Consider the following 23,022-nt stretch of genomic DNA (forward strand, 5'->3'; position numbering starts at 1 on the left):
ATAATATTTTGCCATTTATTATTCATATTTGAATCATTCAATGCCAGACGTTTCTCTCAGATGGAGCTAGCCAATTTTTGCCCTTTTGAATTATTTTTGAAGGCCTACAGAATATTTAGTTAAGTTGCTGTATAGGGCAACCTACACACTTCAATCACTGGGTACAGGAAGCAACACTAGGCAGTGTGGGCACCCTTGATGTGTGGACAAAAATCTGCTCAAAGCCACTCCTGCCAAATAATGATAATTTATAATACTGCAATCATTCACACAGGGTTGATATTTACTGATATCAAGGGTTTGGCGCAGCTTAATAGTTTTTTTTAATAAAACAAAAATAAAATGTATTCTTACATTAAGGCTCTCATGTACAATGTATCTAAAAATGTAATTACACATTATGGCACTGAATGAGTTTGAGACAGCAAGAGCTATTGTGTGCATTCATACACTAACAGTATACATAATAAAAAGATTGATCAGTCAATAACCTATGGGAATCAAACCCGAGTAGTAGATCGTATTGGTACTGATGACTTATGAAAAGGCATTAGACCTTATATTATGACACATTTTTACGGTTCCAGTGCGGTCTGATAGGTTAAACAGGTTCTCCACTTAATTACTTGTGTGTCAATAACTTTGCGGTTTGTTGTGTATACATACGTAAGAGCAAGTTTAGTATTTTGTTGAAAGAATTTCTGTTATCTACATTCTCGTGCATTTGTTGGTGAAGAAATGGAGGAACTGTTTAACCTATCAGAATGCATCATGCAAAAATAATTTCTGGCACCATGAATGAATGTAGTGTGATAATGAGATCTTATACCTTATTGCAAACCTATGGGTCGCAAACCATACATGGCTCTTTTCATGTGTTTGACTGGCTCTGAGAAGGAATGTATCAGTCCTAACTTGAATGAACGCAGCCTATTGAAATGGACGCAAAGCCAAAGCAATGCTAAAGAATTTCAAGGCACTGTCTCCAATATATATATATATATAAATATATATATATATATATATATATATATCATCTCATTAGCTGCACCGCTTATCCTCAGTAGGGTCGCGGGGGTGCTGGAGCCCATCCCAGCAATGATCGGGCAGTGGGCAGGGGACACCCTGAACTGGTTGCCAGCCAATCGCAGGGCACACAGGGACAGACAACTCACTCGCTCAGTCACACCTCGGGACAATTTAATTTGGACCGGCCAATTCACCTAAAATGACAGTTACACGAAAAAAACGCTTTTGGCTGTACATCACTGAGGATTTCTTTATATGGAAACTCATTTAATAATCTGTGTCCACATTTGAGACAACATATAATGAAAATCCACAAAAAAACTGTAAAGACGCAAAAATACCAGAAGAGCACCCAGAGAATTTTAATTGGGTAACCGGTAGGCATGGGTGGAGTTATGCAAAGAGCGCAAAAACACCCTCCTGTCTCTCGCCCCTTGCCGTCTGCGGCGACAGTAAATACTTCAGGAATGCACGTTTGCAGGATTATGTGACGTTTTAACATAGTAACTGTTTGCACCTTGTTTTGAAACGATAATTGGTGAAAAAAATAAAGGTCAAAATGTATGTATAAGTATAAAGTGTTTTTTTTGTTGACATTTGGGACACAGGCTTTGGTATTCTTCATATTTCATACATTTTATCAAATCATCAAATGTCACATAGTGAAAGAAAATGTGCTAAAGAATAAGCTTTTGTCTGGGGAGTGGATTTAGCGGTTTTGTTGAATTTTGTCTCAAAATATATGGAGTGGCATTTTTCCAAAATAAATCGAAATGTCATGATTACTGATTCGGGGCACCTTGCTCCCTGTTACCGACGTCCGATCGTTGCGAACCTTCAGTTCCAGCTAAAGCAAGCCTTCCGAACCTGTCTCTCTGTTTTTGACTCCCATACGTTTCCCGGCTTCGACCTGTTTCCGTTAGATCACGTCTCTGCTCCTGCGCCCCGGTAACTCGACCTGCTTTTCCCTCTTCGACAATGCTATCGCTCGCCAGAGAAGTGCCACTTCCGCGTCACGAGCGACCTGCTCCCCACAATAAACGATCACTGGATTGTGGGTGCCAGCTTAAGTCTCTTTTCAAATAAAACTAAGAAACTAAAGCAATTGGGTTACCGTCTCCATTCCTGGTTCCTGACACAAAATATTTTGCTTTTATGGCTCTTTTGAGTCCAAAAGGTTTCCAACCCCTGTTTCATCATATTTACTATTGGTGGTGTTGTGGTTAGGTGTCGGCGCTCTCTCAGCTTTTACTCAGGCAAACGTTTGCATCGTACTGATTATGGAACGCATGTGGTGTATTTATCATACAGCATATTCACGAGTCGGAGTGCATTGCATCAACGATACGTAACTAAACATGTATGATCCCGAGACAGCTAACAAGATAACGGGTCTACATGCAAGTTCACAAAATGACAACCGTTTCGAGAGCCTATTTTCTAATAATAGTTCGTCATTGGGTTGGGATGGAGGGAGGGTTTGGGGAGACTTTGTTTTATAATTTTCCGACTCATGTCAAATTATGTAGTTCTCAAATGGTTTATTTTGAAATATTATGGATTTTACTGTGGATTTTAAAGCAGAGCTGCCAAGAATTGAAAATCATATTTCAGAATTTATAAAGACAATTTTCAAATGTGTACATTTTTGGAGTAGCATTTAAAAGTGCTATTGTTGCTGTAAATTTCATACTGGAGGCTGCTACGTTTTTGCTACATTTTAAAGACTCCGGCTTGAATCACTGTGCAGCTTATTCATTTTTTTTTTCCGTGCCGGGCAAAGCAGTTTGCACTGCAAGAGGAGACCAATGAAATGAACGAGTAGTTCACAGAAGGCCATTTAACTTTTATAAATAATCACAACTTACGTTATTGTAAATCAGTCAGGGGTGCGGGGCTCTTTTTTCAGGAAATCAGTGTATCAGATATTTTTGATCATTTTGGCACTCAGTCGCCAAAATCTTCAAATGTAGTGGACAGAGGTAAATGGCGAGCTTTTCCTTTTCCATAATGCTTGCACCCTCAATACAAAACACCACAGTGACACCAGTGCCAGATGGAATTCACCATCGTAAATAGGCTTATTCTTGTTCCGCTGCAATTGACGGGAAAAAATGCATCATACTGCCTGGGGGTGACCAACATCTTCGCATATCAGCTGAACACGAGTTCACAACTTTCATGGTTTATTATATTTTCAAAGAACACTGAAATATAAACATATGAATCAATAACATTCTCTCTTTTTAATCAAGCAAATCTCAACCAGGCTACAGAAAAGCCAACACGGGAAAAAAAGCCGATTATCTTTGGTATCCATAGCAACAAGATGCTGCAACGGAATGTCACTTTAAGAAACAGCAAGCAGACTCCACAATCAACACCGTAAAGTACCGTTAAAGCCTTTTAAATCCAAATCAACAGATACGGATATATTTATAGCCTCAAAGGCTCGAGTGAAATAACATCCGCACGGAAGAACCAGTCAAAACTTTTGGGCTAATTTACGGCATTGAGTGCAGTTTTTAAGATGTGTAAGTACTTCTGATCAATGAAGTGTCATGTTCCTAGAATAATGGGAAAACAGAAGGTATAAATTGAAGCCGTAGCGAGATAAACCCCCCAAAAAAATAGAAAAGAAAAATGATTAATGAGCTGAGAGCCAGCGCTGGACCCGAAAGGCAATACTGCTAGTTGTTGTTTCCCACTTTATGTGGGTGGTAGGACATAAGCAGGAGAATAATTACATAGTTGTAAATGAACAGGGAGAAGACAATATACAGAAAATAATAAGAAGCTGGATAACATATACTTGTTGTGCCAAGGTTTCAAGAGTCGAACACGCTTAGAAATTATTTGAATGCTGCTGCAATGATGAAGGCCGACCGTTGGGGATAATGGAAATTCAGATATATGGCAGAATAATTCAATTCTAAAAACAGACGAAAAAATAGACCAGAAACAGGTAAAACATTTAAAAAAAATGACTATTGTTTTTAAAGAACAGTGTGTAATATTTGGCATATCCAAGTGGAAAAAAACAATTTTGATTTGAATAACTAAAAATTAGGGCTGCGAAAAATGTCGCGTTAACGATTTGCGTTACAATTTTCAATTCAACACTTGAAATTATATTAAAGTAACGATTAAAATTCCGCCCTGGGAACGCTCCCGAGTGTTTTATGAGGATAACATGGCATATCATGCTATGGAGGAAAAAAAAAAAAAGCAAACACTTTTAGGCGGACCGTTTTGCTTATATATATATATATATATATATATATATATATATATATATATATATATATATATATATATATATATAGTCTACAGCACGGGTCGGGAACCTTTTGGACTCAAAGAGCCATAAAAGCAAAAAATATTAATTTTATTTTGGGAAAGAGCCACACCATATATTATGAGACAAATTTACTAAATTGCTAAACCCGCGCCCCAGACAAAAGCTTAGTCTTCAGCACATTTATTTTTGATGATTTGATAAAAATGATGAAAAGAGAATAATGCCAGAGCCCCTGTCCCAAAATCAACAAACATACCACTTTAAACTTGTCTCTTTCTTGCAATTACTCAAGATCGGTTAAACTCATTTTGACCCTTTTTTTCAACATATTGGTTTCAAAACCAGATGCAAGCAGTTGTTTTGTAAAAACGTGACAACATTCTGCAAACAGGGAGCCTGATGTGCTTACTTTTGGCGCATACGGAGTGGGGCGAGAGATGGGAGGGAGTGCTTGCACTTTTTGCATAGCTCCACCCATCCCTCCCACTCACCCAATCAAACGACTAAGTTCTCTTCCGGTGTTTTGGCGTATTTACAGTTCTGTGGATTCATCATAAGGTATCTGAACACTGAACACAGATTATATAGTGAACTTTTATAGAAAGGATTCTTTAGCGTTGTACAGCCAAAACGAGTTTTTTTCCCCCTTTTTTTTTGTGACACCTTGACTGTAAATTGTAGTGAAAAACGTGCCCTATATATACTGCGAAGTAATGCTCTAAAATTTATCATTGGTTTGGCTTTGCGTGTACCTGAGAAGAATATACTTCTCAAGTTTTGAACAGGATGGAGAATTTTTGCACGCAAATTTGTCTCTGAGCCACAGATACTCATAGAAAGAGCCATATATGGCTCGCGAGCCATAGGTTCCCGACCCCTGGTCTACAGCAACAATTTGTAAACTTTCTACACCGAAAGAAATTATTACTATTCCTATAATTAATGATTTGATCTTAATATTTTCGAAGTATTTTAATAATTGAATATTTCTAGTACATAAAATGATATTCAGCCATATCAGATTCAGATTCAGATCTACTTTATTGTCATTCTAGTACACGTGTATACAGAACGAAATGTCGATACATCTGACCCGCACAGTTTCCTTGAATGTACAGATATAAGTAAAAGTTGTATTGTATTATGGCTACGTATAGTATTTTACCATAGTGCCGATAGTGCAAGAGGAGTAGCTAACCAGATGTGCAAAATGGGCAGTCAGGTTAACAAGTCAGGTAAACAGTAACATTAACACTGTAATTATCTAAAATATATCCACTAAAGAATATAAGCCGAAACATAACTAGAACAAAATATGTCCTAAAAAAAAAACAATGATACATCATAAATATCGAATATGATATAAAATCCAGTTTGTTACCAGCCAAGTTAAAAATAAGTATATAAATTCATAAAATGAGCAAATTATCGGCCTATGGAATCTTTTTTTTTTCCTTCTGTGTAATCATCGACAATACTATTGGCCAATCAAGTGTTGCGAGTTATTAACAAAACCTTGAATTGTTCTACATTCTAAAGGTGAACTCATTAAAGGGACACTATGTATTATTTGACCACTAGATGCCGCTGATTAGTGTAAGGCGCAACAAAAACAAGTGTTACAAAGCACAATGCAAACTATGTAGACTCAAAGTGACCAAACGCACCTTTCTACTTCTTGTTTTTTCCGCCCAGTCTTTTTAAGGTTTTTGAGTACCCCTAGCAGCAAGATGGTGGACAATTATGTCAGATCCCTTAAGTTAATACTTATATTTTGTAGAATAAATGCTGATTTCTCAACTTGAGAGTGCATGTTTATATGATAATTCATGCCTTTCTGCTTATTATTTAAATATTTTTATTTTTAACACTAGGAGGCGCTAAGTAATACAAACTTCCCCTTTAAGTTTGCACGGTTATTTAGGTTCATCCATTAAGGTCACCCCAGGCATAATTAATCCGGTTCATCTGCTTCAAATTTGTCTCCTTCGCATGCACACACTCCTTTTCTTGTAAAAGTAGATGGGGTTGAACTAAATGCCCAAATTGGTCTGAACAATTTTCCAGGAAGTGGTTGACTCCCAAATCACCAACTCTTGAGAAGTTTGGAACATCGTCAAAACGTTGTATTTGAAATGCTTGACACGCATTTCATACAAATGTTTTTTAGCATCATTCAGGAGGTTGCATCTGGCCAGATGCAGCTGCTCATCCCCGGCCTGCGGAAATTAAAGTGACCCCCGGCGGCATTTATCAGCATTCTGGTTTTGTCTAATTGCGTCCGTTCTGCATGAATAGAAAAGAAGGCGTGAAAGGCTTTTAACCGCTAATTCCACTTTTTCTTTACTTTTGACTTTTCAAAGCTCGGGCCTTGAGACGCCTTCTCAACTCACGGAAGCCTCAATGAACGGAGGACGTATATTCGCATACGGATGTAACAAAGACAAAGAGGTGCTCTCAAACTAAACACGGTGAATAGTAGTTATTGGATGACGATAAACTTTTCTCATTTTGTTAAACAAATATTACAGTAAATTCCAGATTACAGAACAAAAATTTAACCAAGAAACTTAACACAACGTATTTTAAGATGCAGGCTTAAACAGCCACAAAAATGAACACATTCACATCTTCTTACAATTCAAACAAATCAGCGGGGAAATGTCTAGTACAGAAAAGTAACACATTGTGCCGTAATTAAGACACTCGTTTCAACAAGCGCAGCAGTCAATATTAATTAAACTGACATTAATAAATAGACAAGAGTGTGACAAAAATCATAAATTAAAGCTTGGAATCTTTCTAACAAGTAGTGTTGGCTGAATATTTTAGTGTGGTAGCAAATGACTGATTACCGGGTATATTTTTCATATAGAGCCGAGAACTGTGACGCTATTGTCTGTCCGGTAACAGTCAGCCTGATAATTATCGTGTACCCCTCCTTTAATAGCATCTAGTGTCAGCATGTGTAATGATTTTTTTTTTCATGTACGCAAGGGATGAGAGAGCTTAAGTCAGATGTCATGGCTCTGCATGCCTACATGCTGTTGTGATTGTACAAGCCTATTCATTTTAGTCAGTCGTACAGTACTTTCGTTTTATATTCAGAAGGTTTTTGCCGCACTTATTTAATATTAGCTTATTTTAGGTATTTATGTTTATTTGTATTAAATAATATTAGACGCCAGCCTTAAAATAAGAAAAAGTATTCTATCTAGCTAATGACCAATACATTTGCTTACTTTAGGAAAAAAATTCTACGAAAACATAAAAAAAATATACTGTAAGAAAACATATCTACCGTACGACTATTATGCTTGTTTTAAGTCATTTCTCGTGAAAAACTATTCTTCTCAAATATTTTAAAACACAAACTTTAAAATTAGATCACATCTTTTATCTAGCTAAAGAAAGATCATTTTGCCAAGTTTAAAAACAATTTTCGACAGAAATTAGAAAAAATACACTCGAAAAAAAATCTACCATCCGTAAATTAAGAGGATTTTGATAATTTTGTATATAAATGTAGCCCCTACACCTCACCGTTAAGGGTGGGGTGCGTTGTTTTAAGTGTCCTTAAAAAGTTAAACATTAGTCATTTTTTCTATCAAGTATGTGATTACAATGCCCAACTGAGTTCAAAGAGCCCTTATACTTTATTTTCCATTGTGCCTATCTGCTTTTATCTTACCTTCATCAGGCCTGTTCAGGGCGGAACAAGCCCCCAATAAGATGAAACAAGAAGAGTTTATTGGAGTGCTTCCAAGAAATGCACATAATCATGTGTTGCTATGCTGCCTTCTCATAGCTTAGAGGCATGTTTGCAGCCTTGTTTTCAAATCTCGCACCCCACCTTTAAGAGATTGTGGGTTAAATCCCAGCAACTGGCCTTCCTGTATGATGTTTGTATGTTCCCCTTGAGTGGGATTTATGTGGACACAGTTAAACGGTAAATAGTCTGCATTTATATAGAGCTTTTCAAGTCACTAAATACTTCCCAAAGTGCTTTACAATGTGCTTCTCACCTCCCTATCAATTACCTATTCATAACGTTTTAGTTTCCTACCATATTCCAAAAACATGCATGGCAGGTATATTGGGTGATCCAAAACTGTCCCTTTGATTGAATAACTTTGTCACTAGTCCAGTGGAATCCCTGTGACCCTCACAAGGACAAGTGGTTGGAAAGCAAGGGAGTCGGACTGGCAAGCAAGGGATGACCAGGCTGCAATGGATGTTGCAATAACAAATAATAAACTGGCATGATTACTGATGCGGGGCACCTCAGTCTGCTCCGTTGGCGCCAACAGCCGTGGATGCTGATTGGCTGTTGACCTCTTTTTAAACCCCCGCCTTCCTGTCAACATTTGTCAGTTCGTCTGTGAACCTTAGCTACACGGAACACAAGCTCTTTTTGACTCCTGACTCTATCCTGCCCTGTTTCCCGTCTGATTCCCGGTGCCGACCTCTTTTCTGAACCGTTTTAACGTTTTTGCTCCTCCGTCCCGGCCATCAACCTGTTTTTTCTCGCTCTCGACACTGTCTTCGCTCAACACAAAAGTGCCACTTCCGCGTTCCAAGTGATCTTCTACCCGTGACCGACGATCATCGGATCGTGGGTGCAAGCCCTTTCCTCCTTCTAAATAAAGCTGAATAAACAAACGCGATTGGGTCCCGTCTCCGTTTCTGGTCCGTGACATACACAGATATTGTCAACATAAAATATAGGTTATTCATATGCTATAGAATAGAAGTGTGTTTTAAGCCTAGATTTAAACAGGTAATGGTAATTGATGCAACTCAAGATTATCCATGTATTTTAATTTAGTTATTTCGTTTTTTACTGCTTGTTTTATTCACATGATGTCACAATCAAATTGTTAAACGGTTTCTACATTGCTCCAAGTGTTGCTCTGATTTATTGTTGAAAGGGTATTGGGTTGAGTCTCATCAAACCACCTGCAGGATTCAATCTGGACAGTGAACTGGTGTGAAGCTGGGATTTTGGGAAATTTCCATTGATTTATAATTTTTTTTTAATTATAGCCCGCTTGTTTAGTTGTAAAACCGTCACAGCCTTGTTCTATACTCATATTCTCAAAATATTCAGTTTTTTGTTTTTAATTAAGTTTTATTTTAATATAAACCTGAACAGAACTGCTTCTTTCTAGTTTTTGTTTTAACTGCCGTGTCTCGCAACCCAGATGTTTAACAAACCCGTGGATAAAGAAAATTCCTCCTCTGAATTAAAGGGTGAAGTAAGAAATTAGTAAAATTGGGCTTAGATCATGCAAATGTATCTGCCAATGGTGTAAGAAAATGTAAATTACGAACAAGTAATTACAATTAAGTAGTTATTCAAAAAGGACCGTAGAAACAAAAGTTCATGACAATCAATACATTCCCTTCGCTTAATAGGTAGAAAGAAAACTGTCACTAAACACATGAATAAATGGTGTTGCTTCCAAACATAATTAATCTTTGTCTCGGAAAATGCAGGGAACACATACAACACATTGCACACAAGAATGACGCCAAGAAAAAACCCGAACGTTAATTATCTCTGTGTATCAGCATTGACAGGACAAAAACAAACAAGTTTGGGGTAAAAACAATAATTTAGGGGCCAAATTGGCGACATTGGAAGCCTTCGTAAGTCTGACAGCAGCTTAATGTGGCAGAGCAGACGGTGCAGTCATAGCTCCAAATATTGGGATTGGAGCGGATTCAGAAATCCCAAAGAATGATGCAAAGAGGTGAAAGCAGCCCAAGTGGCACAGAAAGTGGATTGACTCCTGCAAGTGTCACAAATTGAATTAGCCCTTGGTGATGATCGTTTTTTTGCTACTCTCGATTTAAAATCACATATTTTTTTAAGCATTAAGTGGGGTGTGAAACCCATTTTAGCTTGGTAAAAAAAAAAAAAAAACATTCTTACTGGGGCCGGACAAGTAAATGAAAGAGAAAGAAGAGGAAGTGAACAAATGAGAGAGAGAGAGAGAGAGAGAGAGAGAGAGAGAGAGAGAGAGAGAGAGAGAGAGAAGAGAGGGAGAGAGAGAGAGAGAGAGCAAGAAAGAGAGAAAGAGCAAGAGACAGACAGATAGACAAACAGACAGACAGACAGACAGACAGACAGACAGAAAGACAGAGAGAAAAGGAGAGAAATTAATAGAAAATAGAAACAGACAAAGACAAAAGGAGAAAAAGAAAGATAGAATGAAAAACAGAATGGAAAAGAGACAACATAGAGAGACAAAGAGGAAGATAGGAAAAGAAGAGAGAAGGAAAGAGGGCAAGAGAGATGAAGGGAAATTGAGAGAAAGAGAGAGAGAAAGAAAGAGAAAAAGGAGAAAGAAAAGGAGAGAGAAAGAGAGGGGAATGTTTAAAACACATTTAACTTAACAGTCAATGACATTGGGTTCCTTTTTGGGTAAAAATGTCTTGCATTACTCACACAAAATAGGAATATTGCACCGGGAACTTTGTATAGATAAGTATAAGAGTAGACTGAGCATTTTGCAGCCACTTGTTTTTTTTAGGCAATTATAAAGCTAGTCCCGTTTCATCTACTCCTTAAGGAGGTTCACTATTTTTAGCAGGGCTCGGTTCTTACCCCCATGAGCTTCATGGACGAACGACTTGGGCTTTCATTTCAGAATTGTACAGGTTATGTTTCGATACAATAAACACTAATGCTTTTTATTCAACAGAATCAGGCACAAAAAGGATACACAGGGTTTTTTTGGGCTCAAAATTTAAAAAGTGAAGCTTGAAGTGAACTCAACAAGAACTGTGTGGGAGATAAATTGAAAAGAAAGCTGTACAGTATCTTTTCATTCTGTTGACTTAACCGGATAGAAAAGTCTTTTTCGAGCAAAAAGACATAAGTACGCTTTTTGGGGGGGAAATAAAATAAATAAAAACATTGTTTTGCAGTGTAAATGTTAAATTCTACATAACAAGGCAAAATATTGTTCGATGAGACAATATTTTATTCAGAAGTGCTATTTAATGGGAAAACTAATGCACTGTTAATCAACTGTTCCTGAACAAATAGTCTCCAACCTTTTTAAGGCCAAGAGCTACTTTTTGTTACTAATTAGCGCAAAGGGCACCCGGTTTGATATGCATTTCTCAAATAACAACTTATTATGTTATTTCTATATCTTTACTATCGTATTACCAGGTTAACCCATTCACTAACAATGATGATTACAGATGTCAATTATCCATTTTAAATTTGCCATTGACCGGTATAGACATCAACCCTTCAATTTCTACTTAACTAAGCTAGCAATCAATTAAGTGAGCTGGCAGTGAATGAGCTAACACCAGAATGACCTGGTTAACTTATAAATAATTTTCCCAATGAACTTGTTGGTTTTTAATCAACTTACTTATCTCATTACCTGCCAATAAGAGTGAATAGAGTGCCATTGACTGAATTAGACGTAAATCCTCCATTCTCACAATAAGTAGTTAACTTATTAACTGCAGTTTTTTTTGCTGGATATGCGATCATCCAGACATCAAGCGTTCGGTGCTACAACCACTCGGGAGTGTTTAGTAGCCACGGACTGCTATGTCAACAAGACCCAGCGGCCTACAAAGCAGCGAAGCAGAGTGGCAAGACAGAGGCGTGACCGGATGAGGAAGCGAGGTTGTCGGGCCGGGCTAACAGCTAGGCTAAAGGCTAAACCCTTCAAAACGCCTCTCCCATCAATTTTCCTCTCCAACGTTCGCTCTCTGGACAATAAACTGGACCATTTAACAACTGGAAGTGGCATCGAACCGCGAGATGACGAACTGCTGCGCTAAAATTCTGACGAAGACATGGTTAATCTTATCTATCCCGGCTGACGCTCAAGGAAACTGTGCAGGTCAGATGTATCGACATTTCGTTCTGTATACACGTGTACACGAATGACAATAAAGTAAATCTGAATCTGAATCTGAATCTGAACTTGGGCTGCAGTGGATGTGTTAATTATCAGAAATAGGGTTGAATAGACTCAGTGAACCCCTTAAATCACGATGACTCAGGACTGGTGAGTTATTTTCAGAATAGGCCTACGGGTACCTCAACTGTCATTAGGGGGCACTATGTTAGAGACCCCTGATCCACAGAGTACCATATCATTTAAAAGTGAAGTTAAATATACTGGAAAGCTATTTAACAGTCGCCAATCTCTGAAAATGTGTCAAGGCGCGAGTATTTCAGAAATTGATTAATTTCAATGTAACAGAAAGTAAAGTTGATTGACATTGTCTACTCCACATATCAAATCAACTAAAATTGGTACTTGAAGCAAATTGCTTTCACGGAACAAAATGCAACTTAAACTGCTGTCTGAAAACATTCTGTAAAACAATGGAAGCGAACCCCTGATCCCCCCACCCTAAATCATATGCAATAGTATACACAAAGTCTGTGATGAAAAACAAGGCCATAAGCAAGTCTTGGCATCCGTAGCGACATAGCATATTTTTATTTATTAATGTTTATTAAGTAATCAAATAAAACACTCCTGTATTGGCCAACTTGCACTGGCTCCCAGTCCACTTAAGATGTGACTTTAAGGTTCTCTTATTAACATACAAATGTTAGCATGGACTTGCACCCTCTTATATCTCTGATTTGATTTCCCCCTATGTTTCTGCGTGGAGCCTTCGGTCGGAAAATGCCGGTCTAAATGCAAGCCCAGAAGTCCGCAGGCTTGAGAGCGTTCTCCATCCGGGCCCCGGTGCTATGGAATGCCCTGCCTTCGGAGATAAGATCTGCAACCTCAATGGAAGTTTTTAAATCAAGATTTAAGACAGACTTCTATTCCAAAGCTTATGATTGATGCCCACCTCATATTCTGTATTGTCCTGTCTTTTTCCGACTGCCTGCCTGGTGGTGATACAAAGGAGAAGGACGATTTGAGATGAGTCAGCGGACCAGCGTCTGACCTGAAGCATGTCAACGCCTGCATTGACCAACTGGCAGAGATGGGAAGCTGTGTCGTGGCCGTCATAGACTTTCTGGACTAGTTTACAGGCTGTGGGCGTCGTTGCTTTTCATTCACTTTCCGGACAAATTTTCAACATGTTACCTAGTGTTTACTGTGTTTGTGTAATGTAATGCTAAATCTAATTCACCCTGGTCATCCTGAAAGGGGGATTACGACTTGTGAGGTCCCCTCTCAAGGTTTCTCTTTTTCCTCACGCTGAGGTTTTGAGTTGTTCCTTGCCCGCATGTTGGTTTAAGATCAGGTAATTGTGTAATTGTAATCCTGTGCAGTCCTTTGAGACATTTTTGTGATTAAGGGCTATATAAATAAATGTGACTTGACTTGACAAAACAATGATTGTGTGTCCCAACAATGATATTGGTGGGGACACGTCATCTATGTTCATGCTGAAACTATGGCCTTGATGGAAAAACATTTGTAGGCACAGGTTAATATAAAAAAAGGTTACCAAACAAGGCTTATCTGCACTGATAAGAACAGTAACGACAGACCAGTGGAAAGAGTTAGAAGCCTTGCCTGCCTTCGAATAGCCAGCCAATCACTCCTCCAAGCAGAGAGCCCCAAAACATGAGGCAAAGGAACACATTAAAATACTTTAAATCAAAAAGTGTAATACAGTGTAAGAGGTAAAGTTTATATAAATGAATAAGATTAAAAGCCATGCTAAAAAAAATGTGTCCCTCGTCTCCTGAAAATACCAAGAGTCCCCAGGGACCCGATGTCCTTTCATAGACGAGGACTAAAGCAGCTAAATGCTGCCTCGCCATGGGTTTTGGTCCTCACCCTGGGAACGTTCACCAAACCTCTTCCAAAAAACATCAAGGCCCACGAGGGTTGATATATTAAAAGCAGGTCGGACAAACAAGACAGCCGACGACAATTAGAACTAGTAAAATAACAGGAAAATTTATCCTGAAACACACAGGGAATCAATGCAGCCATTGTAAAACTAGAGAACATATACTTACGAGGAAATATCAATTTGAGTGTTAGGAATAAAACCAGTTAAAAGCACTGCCAGTTTTGCCTACCAGGTCATTTTTAGGTCAGCATGGCACCTAATGTCATTTTCAATTTTGAAAAGAATAGTCTCTGTACTGTGGTTTATCCTAAAACCTTTTAGGAGAGAATTTGGTTGAATTTTCTTTTTCTAAAACTGTACCTGAAAATGGTAAGTTGTACACAGGTTAGTAGCGATTACAACCCCTAGAAAAAAGTATGGAATCACCAGTCCTGGACAAGCCCTCACTCCAACATTTTATTCTGTAGAAAAAACTCAGATCACAAACATGAAAAAGTTGTAAGGTCGTTCCAAACATTAAAATAAATTAAGAAAAAGCATTGCGATGGTCAGTAAATGCTATTTTTGTAGACCAAGTGCAGGGAAATAAAAATGGAATCACTCAATGCTGAGCAGAAAATATGGAATCATGAAAAACAGATAAAGAAATAACATTAAAAACATAGCACTAGTATTTAGTTGCACCACCTTTGGCTTTTATGACACCATGCAGTCTCTGAGACATTGACCTGATGAGTATTCTTCATCAATCTGGTGCCAACTCTCTTTGATTGCAGTTGCCAGATCATCTTTGAAGACCGGAGCCTTACTGTGGACAATTTTATTCAATTTCCCCCACAGGTTTTTAATTGGGTTGAAATCTGGGCTATTTGCAGGTCATGGCATTGACTGAATCTCTCTCCAAGGAATACTTTTACAGTTTTTGCTTTGTGTCACGATGCAATGACATCTTGGAAAATGAGTTCACCATCACCATTTTATCAATCGACTTAATAGAAAGCTGTCCACAATGCCAATGTGAACTTGTGCATTTATTGCAGATTTTACCACAGCCATCTCCCCAGTGCCTTTGCCTGACATGCAGCCCATATAATTAAGGGCTGTGGGAACTTTGATGTTATCTTTAGGCAGTCCTCTTTGTAAATTTCACCGGACCGGCACCAAAAAAAAGTTCCAGCGTCATCCACTTGTCCAATGCAGATTCATGAGTCATCACTGAAGATACCGTTCCTCCAGTCATAAATGTCTCTCCTTAGCCCATTGCAGTCGTGTTATTTTCTGTTTAAGCTTCAATGATGGTTTCTTTTTAGCTTTCATAAATGAAAATCCCATTTCCTTTAGGCGATTTTGCACAGTTCTGTCACACACATCGATTCCAAAGTCCTCCAATTTCCTCCGCATTTGTCTTGTGCATTTTCTGTTTTCCAGATATATGGCCTTTAGTTGTTTGTCTTGACGCCTACATGCCTTCCTTGGCCTACCAGTACGCTTGACTTTAAAACCTTGCCATACTGTTTGTCAAAATCGTTGATAGAGCTGACTGTGAACAGCCCACATCTTTGGCAACCCTAAGAGTAGAGTTACCTTCTTCAAGAAGTTTGACGATCCTGTCTTTAGTCTCAAGAGAAATCTCTCTTGTTGGAGCCATGATTCTTGCCAATCCACTTGGTCCATTAGCCCTCCAAGGTGTGATAGCTGCACTGTTCTTAATTGCTGACTAATGAGCAGACTTAATCTAAGCCTGGTGCCCAATTAAGGAAATAAAATTGACTGGGTGTGTCCTTATTTTCTACTCAAAATGTACTGATTCTACATCTATTTTTTTTAGGATTGAGTGATTCTATATTTATTTCCCTGCACTTACTCTATAAAAGTAACCTTTACTGATGATTCCAATGTTTTTTCTTAATTTCCTTTGTCTTTCTGAATGCCAATATGTTGCACTTTGGAATGACCTTACCAATGTTTTGTTTGTAATCTGAGTTTTATCTACAGAATAAAATATCTGAGTGAGGGCTTGCCCAAGAACGTGGATACCATACTTTTTGCTATGGGTTGTAAAACTGGTGCGGTCTATTCTAAATTCCAACCTTCTCTTTTTTAGGAAGGGTCTTTAACACCCATGTGTTAAAGGTCGTGAGAAAGATACCTGACTGAAAGGAGCAATTGACTATGTTTGAAATCTATTCCTCAAATAATCCATAGAGGGACCTTAAAATGTATGTGGGAATTGAGTCTATAAGGCAGGTTATTGGTTTGACCTAGTATGCTGATCAACCTGAGCAAAGCTTCCCAGTGTTAACTGAAGTAAAACTGTGCCTGATATCAATAAAACACACACTTTGTTTGGATAGAATACTGCTTCTTGTTTTGACAATTTTAGTTCTCAAGTATCTGAAAGTCCAAGGTTTCTGTGGAGATTTATTTTTTTAAACCAATTTTTTTAACATCTCTAAGGTGGAGAAGAGATACTTGGACATATTTTTATGAACTGCGATAAAATTTGAGAGGAAAGGATCCTGTTTGACTATTTTATTGAAGGATCTAAGCTCTTGGCAGAATATTTCCTGAACGGCTTTATGGTTGTTGTTTTGTCCCTGCTCTGCCATTCTAACATCGGTAGGCAGGGGAAATGTCTCATCTGCATTATTTAATATATCAATATGTTTCTTATTTTATATATATATGGCATGTACAAGGTCCGGCCCGGGGGCGAGTTACAGCCCATAATCAAATGTTTACTGGCCTGCAGCCACTGTCATAAAATTAATAATATGTGGCCTGCCAGTAATGTTGACCGCAGTATAAAATACATTTCTGCAAAAAAGAACAAGTTTACTATTTCATCGGATGATGGCAGTAGCCCTTTGGCCACCTTGCTTTTGGCTTTTCTGTGAGAATTTTAGCCCACCCCATTTCCGACATGGCAACTATGAATAAAAAAAGGAAAGTTGACTGTGAGCGCTGCCACTTCCAGGAGAAATAGAAATTTAAATGTTTTCACCAAAATCAGAAACAACTGTATCTGCCTGATTTGCCAAGAAACTATGGCTGTTTTCAAAGAATAAGAGGCACTACAAGACAAGACATGCAGAGTACAAAAAGCTAACTGGATGCAAACGCTGTGAAAAGGTGAAGCAACTGGAAACTGTTTTAACAGCACAGCAGCGTTTATTCATAAAACTCTGCGGGTCAAATGAAAACGCTACATAGGCAAGTAACTAGGTTGCAACGCTGCTCGCCTAGCACTGCAAACCTTTCACAGAGGGTGAATTTATTCTTATTATTTATTATCTGTTCAAAGAATGCCAGGCTGAATAGTCGGCCCTTACACATTTTCATCTATATATCTGTCTATATATCTATATCTATCCATCTATATCCATCTACATCTATCTATATCTATCCATCTATATATTTCCATCTATATCATCTATATCTATCCATCAATATCCATCCATCTATATCTATCCATCAATATCTATCCATCTATATCTATCCATCCATCCATATCTATATCCATCTATCCATCAATCCATCCATTTATGTATCTTATATATATATATATATATATATATATATATATATATATATATATATATATATATATATATATATATATATATATATATATATATATATATATATATATATATATATATATATATATATATATATATATATATACACTGAGGATAAGCGATGCAGATAATGTATGGATGAATATATTCATGTAAAATTGGAAAAATCAACCATGAAAACCCAATGAGAAGGGAAACGGCAATAAAAGCTAGATGGAGGTGGACTAAGATCCCCACATACTCTGGCTGTATTCTTTGTTTAAGAGATTGCAGGTTTGATTCTGAGCTCCTCTGTGTTATGTGTCGAAGTATCCCTAATGCCCCCAATAAGCAGGTAGTTGCTTTGCATGACTGATGCTGCTGGTGGTGTGTGAGATTGTGAGAATGGGTATGTGTAAAGCTCTTTGGGGGGTCTTCATTGACTTGAAAGCGCTGTGTAAACGCAGACCATTTACATTATACATTTTGTGTGGTCATTCTCATTTTCCATTTTCCACCTTCGTTTTCCACCATCACATTTTATTCGGACATCCTGCTTTCTGAAATTAGTTTTTTGGGTTTTTGGATCAAGGAGTTTTATTCTTGCTTTTGACAATTTGTTTCTCACTTTGATGATAAATTTGTGATTGAACAACGATCATTTTGAGCACCTTGCAATATTCCCTGCTTCCCGTGTTTGGGTCCACCACAAAAATCATAAAATAGATAGTGTGATATTATTATAAAATGCAATTGTCAACCTCCCCTTTAGACAACTGCAAAAACCCGCAATGAACATATCTGAAAAGTTGTCATGTGTAAAATCATGTTCCCTATAAGTGTGTGACATATTGGAGAGAAAAGCCCACTTGGCATGTATTCCACCTCAATTTGATGGACTCTAAAAGCGTATGAGATATTTTATAATAATGTATTTCACTGAGGCGATTTCATGTGTTTCTCAAGATCTAAAAATAATCATTTCTTCCAACTCAAAGGCCACCTCGGCATTTATCTGACGGGAAAAAGATACAAAGATAAACAATCGTGGGATGAAAATGAAATGAGACGGCTGGACGGAGAGCGACTGAGTAAAAAAAGAAAAGAAAGAGAAGGCGATGAGTGAATGGGGCATACACAAGACCAAAGGACAGAATGAGGTTAATGTGAGTAGAAAATGTAAGGCAGAATGTGTCGTCTATGAAACAGTCTGCTGAAATGTGTCAATCTCCCAGAGGTCAAAAAGTTGGAATTAAAAAAGAAAGTACCTGTTAGAGAGTGTGGGGGGTGTAAAGTGACAGGAACATGATGGCGCAAAATGAAAAAAAGTAATATGACTTTGAATTTGATTTGTCTTGACTTGGTGTTTAGCATTTGGCGCACAAATCTCATATTTAAAAAAAAAAAACAGAAAAAAATACACATATGGAGAATTGCTTTAAATTATATTTTTTTTGTTAAGAATCCCCCTACCCTACTGATGATAAGCACTGCAGATAATGGATGGATAGATGGTTAAGAATCTATTTCAGTTACCGAGTCGACCACTAGATGGGGATGATAAACCCCCCGATGAGAAATAGTCCAAAATAGCCTCTTTTTGTCCCTGTAGTATCATGAAGGAAGCAATACTCCAAACACATTGTTTTTTAGCTTTAAATTACAGATTTAGAAGTTTATTGATATTGATAATGATTGGTCAGTCCAAAAGAAAAATATCTTCAAAAATACATAATGCAACATGGTTTGATTCTAAACAAACTACAATTTATTTACATGGCAAGGAAAATCCAAAAATTAACAATGGATAAGAAACAATGGACATGAAAAGGAACCACGTGGGGAAGAAAAAAAAAGGGGGGGGGGGGGGGGTTCCGTAACAGTTGAAAGTACTAATCAATAAGCTCGAATTTAGGATAATCAACATATTTCAACGATCAGGAGTTACTTCATAGCGTGTCACAATGTAATGTTTGCTCAAGAACACTAAGAACGGTTTGCTGTGGAATATTTTACTCGTGTTACCTTAAGGTCAGACAAAGCATGGGCCCATAAAGAAAGCCAAAATTTCAAGCTTGGTCGATGGGGAGGGAGGAAAGGAAACACGGACCATCAAGGCCATGTGGTTAGCGTGTGCCAGGCTTCCCCGCCAAGAGGCCACGCCTCTGGGCTTAGGCCTTCTTTGTCCCCACAGACAAAACATAAGGCTCACGTAGAGGAATTTACATAGTTGTTCGCCATCTTGTTGCTACGTGTACCCCAACACCTCAAAAACGCACGGGGGAAAAATAAGCAGAATGGTGAGTTTTAGTCAGTTTTAGCATCCATAGTTTGTGATCTTCCTTGTGCTTTGAAGCACTTGTTTTCAATTGCATTACATTATGCGGTGACATTTAGTGTTGAAATTTTAGACAGTATCTCTTTAAGTAAAATAAAATCAAAAAGCTACATTGTTTGCTATCTATGAGTGGCAAAAAAAAACGCCTTTGTGGGGGGGGGGCTCTCCATTATATAAGCATAGATTAAGTACAATTTGAAATTGTTTGAAATTCACTCAAATATGACTATTGCCTAGCAAAGCGGGGCAGGATGAAAAAATCCCGATTTCTGAAAAAGAAAACAATAAAAAATACTCGCATGAAATACACCCTGAAAGCGGAATATAATGAATTGAAAGACATTCTTTGCAACAGAGTTGCTAATATTGCGTGGATCCCAACTGAGATTCTGCTTTCTCTAGAACAGGGGTGGGCAATTAATTTTTATCAGGGGCCGCATGAGAAACCTAAATTGTGTCAGAGGGCCACCAACTTTCTTTCATTGTAAAATGCTCAAATTAAATATTTTGAATAGCTGATGCTGATAATCAGAAGAATATAGCACTCTGTAAATATTTATATTAGGCTATGTGAAATCGTGGTGTATTGGTTAAATAAGAAAAACAATCATTGAACCAGTGCAATTTATTTTTAACTTGTTAATTTCCACAAACAATAACTTGTAATGTTCTCCACCTCATGTTACCTCTTCAGTGAGAATAATCCAGTCTGTTCTGGGCTTGAACAAGGGCATTGGAATCTGGCGGAATGTCTGAAGTGGCTATGCGAAGGACAGCTGAGAGGTGGTCAACAGTCATAGAGGATCTATGTTTGGATTTATTAAACTTCATAACTGAGAATGTCTGTTCACAATGATAGGTAGATCCAAAGAGGACTAGGATCCTCTGAGCATGCTTCCTCAGGTGTGGAAAGTTCTCCTCTTTGAGGGAGTAAAAATCCAGCAGTGAGACTGACTTGAAGTGATCTGCCAGAAGTGTGTCAGACTGCAGATCTATGAGTTCCATCTGAACTTCACTTGGGGCATCATCCACACTGCAGTTGAAGGGAGAAGAGACCATGTGCATTTCACTCTCAAGAGTTTTGAAATCGCCTTGAAAACTCTGCATGCAATGTTTCTAACATGGTTGAGTACTTTTGGAGGTGATCGCCTGATCTTTTGGCTTCCTTAAGTGTTGGCAAGTGGGTCAGAATGTTGTCCTTCACTTGGCTTGAGAGAAGCTACAGTTTTCTCATAAAAGCCTTCACTGCACTGTACATCTCATGCACAAAAAGGCCCTTGCTCTGCAGTTTGACATTAAGTTCGTTCATTAGTGCGGTCACATCCACAGTGAATCCGAGGTCTGCCAACCAGTCTTCATCTGAAAGTTCTGAGACGTCATGACCTTTCTGAACACAGAACTCCTGAATCTGGTTTCTCAGGTCCCAGACACTTTTCAGAATTTTGCCAAGGCTGAGCCACCTAACAGTGCAGTGATAGCTTATGTCACCATGTTCAGCCTCATTTTCCTCCAACAAAGCAACAAACTGTCTGTGATTTAAAGCTCTCGCTCTGATGAAGTTAACTATTTTAGTGACAGAATCAACAACATGTTTCATTTTTAACACTGTCTTACACAACACTTCCTGATGTATGATACAATGCAAAAATGTCAATTTCTGATCAGGGTTCATTTCTGTCACTTTATCCTGCATTCTCTTTAAAAGTCCAACATTTTTCCCGGCCAGATTTGGACAACCATCTGTTGTCACACCTGCAAGCTTGTTCCATTTCAGTTCTAACATGTCCATACATCCATACATGCATTTACCTCTCTGAACAAGTCATTACCTGTGGTTGTCCCTTTTATTGACTGCAAGGATGCCAACTCCTCCGTGATTTGAAAGTCTGCGGTTATCCCACGTAAGAAGATGAGCAGCTGGGCGGTGTCACGTACATCGCAGCTCTCATTCAAAGCCAGAGAAAAAAAGTCAAAGTCCGCCTCTCTTTTCTTCAGCTGAAGCTCTAAATTTCCCGTGATTTCCTCAATCCGCCTCGTTACAGTGCGTCGGGAGAGTGAAACGTTCTCAAACGCGCCCTTTTTTTCTGGGCACATCAGCTCAGCAGAGTCCAATAAACACTCCTTAATAAACTCTTCGTCGGAAAATGCCCTACTTTTTCTGGCGATTTTATGAGAAATTACATAACTTGTCCTGACGGCTGCATCTCTGGAAGTGGGAAGTTTAGTGAAAAATCCTTGTTGGGTTTGTAGTTTTGCTAGCAATGCATCAGACTCCCTTGCACGCTCTTCACCAGACAGGTTTCTGTATTCATCTTCATGCTTGGTCGTGTAGTGGCGATTCAAATTATATTCTTTAAACACAGCAACCTGTGTACCACAGACTAAGCACACTGCTTTACCTTTAATTTCTGTAAAGAAATATTTGGCAGTCCATGTCTTGTTGAAAATACGGCATTCGTTATCAACTTTTCTTTTCTTGGGGCGTGCCGACATCTTGAGGGTACCCTGGCGAACAGTATCACCTTCACTCACTCAAGTGTATACGCGCGTGAAGGCGCTACGTCTATGACGTGTATATGTAGTCAAAATAAAATTTCAAAATAAAAGTTTAAATTTTTTTTTTAATTTATGGTGTTTATGATTGGTCTTACGCGGGCCGGACAGGGACGTACAAAGGGCCGGATGTGGCCCGCGGGCCGTAATTTGCCCAGGTCTGCTCTAGAAGCCCATCTTGCAGACTTCAAAATTAATCTTCAAATCATAAAAAGTTGTGAGCTAACAAAATTCAATTTTGATATGTGTGTACTTTCATTTTAAGATTTTGTAAATATTTGCTATCAGTGGTTGATTAAAAAAAGGACAAACTGGTAAGTAAGTGTCGTGAAAAGTAATTGTTGCCATGGGCACAAACAATTGTGTTTGCCACAATGATGAGCAATGCTGCTTGTGAGAAACCTGAGTTCATGTGTGGTTCTATT

At 38.2% G+C, this 23,022-nt stretch overlaps 1 protein-coding gene, 1 long non-coding RNA gene and 1 pseudogene across 3 annotated transcripts in view; all 3 read right to left on the reverse strand.

Moving 5' to 3' along the window:
- LOC148353681 (cGMP-dependent protein kinase 1) overlaps window positions 1-23,022 on the reverse strand; it is a 231,864-nt gene that overhangs the window by 140,627 nt on the left and 68,215 nt on the right. The gene's annotated exons all lie outside the window — the stretch shown is intronic.
- Window positions 20,652-21,880, reverse strand: LOC148353682 (general transcription factor II-I repeat domain-containing protein 2A-like; annotated as a pseudogene).
- Window positions 20,652-22,758, reverse strand: LOC148353683 (uncharacterized). The gene is made up of 2 exons (XR_015852538.1): window positions 21,874-22,758; window positions 20,652-21,077 (listed from the first exon to the last, which is right to left on the reverse strand). It is a non-coding gene; the product is annotated as an uncharacterized LOC148353683 (long non-coding RNA).

This window comes from Urocampus carinirostris, chromosome 13 (genome assembly GCF_059441175.1).
Source record: "Urocampus carinirostris isolate Australia breed hairy pipefish chromosome 13, RoL_Ucar_1.0, whole genome shotgun sequence".
Lineage (NCBI taxonomy): Eukaryota > Metazoa > Chordata > Actinopteri > Syngnathiformes > Syngnathidae > Urocampus > Urocampus carinirostris.